At 38.8% G+C, this 3,650-nt stretch overlaps 1 long non-coding RNA gene across 1 annotated transcript; it reads left to right on the forward strand.

Moving 5' to 3' along the window:
• Window positions 1–1,454: 1,454 nt before the first annotated feature.
• Window positions 1,455–3,324, forward strand: LOC141423106 (uncharacterized). Its single transcript, XR_012447761.1, has 3 exons — window positions 1,455–1,842; window positions 1,943–1,975; window positions 3,093–3,324. It is a non-coding gene; the product is annotated as an uncharacterized lncRNA (long non-coding RNA).
• Window positions 3,325–3,650: the final 326 nt, after the last annotated feature.

Here is a 3,650-nt window from a genome sequence, read left to right on the forward strand (position 1 = left end):
CTTTTAAGAGAGGAACAAGGGTGGTAAATCATCTGAATTCCTGGATATCTATGAATGATTTTTTTTTCTCTTGGCATAAAACAGTAACTTATTAACACATGCATTTTTCCCTTAGAACTCAGAAATTTTCTCTTTTTTTGACTAGTACTTAGTGTTGCATAAAACTCAGTCATGCACAATTTACTTTTTATTGTGGACATTAGGTCAATAAATATTAAAAAAAAAAAAAAAGATGTTGTATGAGTGTATGTGTGTGTGTTTCCTGCCTAGATTCTTGGAGAAAAACAACTTGAACTTTTCAAAATGTTACCATGTGTTAGTGCTTTTCCTTCATTTTGGCCTGGATTTTGGCCATTTCTACTAAGAAACACATTTATATTCCATTCTCAGAAATGTTCACAATTGTTGTTTTAATTTCTTTCCTTCCACCTCTTTCCTCCCTCTCTTCAGCATTAGCCCCTCTTCTCTCCCTTCTCCTTTCTTTCCTCCCTCCTTCCTTCTCTCTTTCCTTCCTTTATCTCTTTCCATCCTTTCTCTTTTTCCTTCCTCTCCTCCCTTTCCTTCCTCTCTCCCTTTTCTTTCTTTCATTTGTTCTTTCTTTCTTTCTTTTCTTTTTATTACGTGAACACAATGCCCCTGAAAAATTGATATCACATCCTTAGTTTCAGATAGTTGAACTGAGCATAGAGGATTTTACAATTTCCTAAGATTGGTCATATTATAATGTCCCTCTCTTTTCTATGAGAAAAGGAATACATTCAGTTAACATTTTTAAAAAACATATTCATAGGAAAAATAAACTTCCAAGGGATATTTGTGTCAGGGAGTGCCACAGTATATTGGGTATAGCGGGGAGAAATAAGAGTCTACAACATTCTAAACTTGGAGCTATTTTAAAAAATTTCTACTATTTAAAAAACATTTTTTCTGAATGAACCTCAAGAGAAAAGCTGATTTCAACAGCTCAGAGGGATCCATCTCAGGAGGGGAACATGGAAGACTGGTGCATCTCAATGACCAGGGCTCATACACCATCTGAAAGGAAAAAGAGTCATTTGTAAATTCCTCCGCATGCAGCCACACCATGGCTCCTAAGGCAAGACTGCTTTTGTAATAAGGAGTCCTTGTGATTGGCAAAGCAGTCATCAGCTTATGCAAATTCCTGTGGGTTAAGAAAAGGGGAACTTTTAAGCTGCCTATTACTTTATTATTGCTGAAAGAAAGAAAAGAAAAGCATAAAGGGAAAGGGGGAGAGAATTAAGGATCTAATAACAGTGAGAGCTTGCTGCCCTGGTTTTGTCTCTTGCTGTGTTTGAATGATTTTTCTTTGTCGACAGCCTTACACTGAGCTATTTTTAGCATCTCTTTAATAATTGAGCTGTAGCAATTGTGCACAGTGGCTGGAACAGGCAGGGAAAATAGCAGCTCAAAGAAATAGTGCAGCAGGGTCATAATTTAAGTCAAGCTGCATTATGGAGCACACCTTTCTCACAGGTAGAATGCTGAGGTGGGGAAAAAACAGCAAAGAGTAGAAAGGGAGAAAGACAAAAGAAAGTGTGCAATTGTGTGATAAAGGGGCTTTGGTTTTATAGGTTGTTTTATTTATTTATTTTTTTTACAGTAAGCCTGAGAAAGTGCACTATTGAATGAGTTCTTCAGACAGCAAAGAAAGTGAATACAGAAAGCCTTGCTTCTATGGGGCAGGGGAACAGACTGCCAGCACAATTGCTGCTTTCCTTAAATGTGGAGCTGGTTCTGCATAGCACCAAGAATCCCATCAAACTGAGAAATTGGGAGAGGGAACTTTTGCCATGAAAACAGAACTGACTGGAAAAAGGGAAGGTAAGTTCCAAGTTTCCCAGTGCATACTGTGCAAAAAAAAAAAAAGGGGGTGTGGGCAAGGACTTGATACATTTGAACAATATTCTTCGTTTTTCCACAGTGCAGTTCTCAGATCCTTCATCAAATATCTGAGGTAAGTCATTAAGCCCAAGTCTAGGGTGCATCTCACCCTGCCAAGATTATTGGCTCTACATTGCTGGCTCCTCTAGTCTCACTCTGCAGAGCTCAAAGTGAAAATGAGACTTGCTCAGTGGATACTTAATGGGTGCCATGTATTTGATAAGTGGAGGTATTGGAGCTGAATAATTCAAGCAAGTAAAAGGAAAAATCATGATTATTTCCAATTAATGATCAAATGAGTTAGGTAACCATCAAAATCACTTGTGTCTGCTTGTGGCTAGATAGATACCTCTAGTGAGTGATGAGTTATGCAACTCCCTCTACATTTGCAACCCTTTCCCTCTTACATTTTCCCATTTTTTGTTTGTTTTTTGCTTGTTTTTTATTTTGTTCTTTACTCCCTCTACTTGTTTTCCTGGCTTGCCTCCCTTCCTTCTTCATCACACTTTCTTCTGACCATTTGCTTTCAAAGGTGGTTTAGACTGGAATGTTAGACAATGTGATGAAGTTTCCTGGCTATGCTAGGGTGGTGTGTCACTCCATCCAGTAGAGGTCAATGTGATCAAGGGAATTTCCACCATGGTAGTGGCAGAATATACACAGAAGATGGCACAAAACAAGGAAGGTAACAGGCTTTGCATTATGGCGAGGAAACAATTCTCTCCACCAGCATTTGGACCATTAATTATCAAAATACCCATTTATTTTTAAACTATTTTGGAGGAATTGAAAACATTTTCACATTTATTAAATATCAGGGAAAATGTTAATTCATGCTTTATTTAAGTAGAAGAGCAAAAAAGAAGGAAGAGGAGGGGCATCTGGTTAAAAGGTCAGTCCTGACATGTGGGTTCAGACACCTGACACATGTTTTTAGGTCTTTTGATGGTGAAAAAGGAAAGTTTTCAGGTGTTACAAGCTTGAACAACAATTAGAAGAATCAAGCTAAGCTGGTACAGATCTAAACTCACTCTTTCCTATGAATCCATTAGTAATAACTGGTTTGTAATGGAGGAGACAACTGGGTAGGACTGTGTGTCTGGACATGACTTTCAGTGGAAACAGAAGATGAGGGGTGTTTTGAGAGCTATCTTTGAATTTGGTTTGGCTTGTTTGTTTGCTTTTTGCAGGTGAGAGGAACCACATATCATCAACTTGCAGGCATTTGGGGAAATGCCTATTTCAACCATACAAGCTTCCCTGAAGGTCTCCTGAAGAAGCCAGTGGGATTCTTGAATTTGAAACTGAGCTCTCATTGGTTCCAAAGGATAAGAACTTCGGATTAGGAATGCATCTCTCTGGATTGTTTGACTCTGATCACAGAATTTAGTTGGACCCTGAATCACTTTTTGGGCCACTGTAATAGACTATCACAGACAGGGTCACTTAAAGAAACAGAGATTTATACTCTTACCATTCTGGAAGCAAGAGTACAAAACCAGCATCAGTTGGCCAAAGGCAAGGAGCCAGCAGGGCTGGGATCCTCTGGAAACTCTGGAAGAATCTGTTCCTTGTCCTTTTTTTTCAATTTTTCCTGACTTTTGGCAGAAGCAATGTTGTGGCCTTCCATTTCAATCTCTGCTCCCATCACCACATTTTCTCCTCTCTTCCCTCTGTCCTCTTACAAGGACACCTGTCCTTAGATTTAGAGTGTGCTCAATAACACACAATGATCTCCCCATTTAAAG

Source organism: Castor canadensis, chromosome 5, assembly GCF_047511655.1.
Source record: "Castor canadensis chromosome 5, mCasCan1.hap1v2, whole genome shotgun sequence".
NCBI lineage: Eukaryota > Metazoa > Chordata > Mammalia > Rodentia > Castoridae > Castor > Castor canadensis.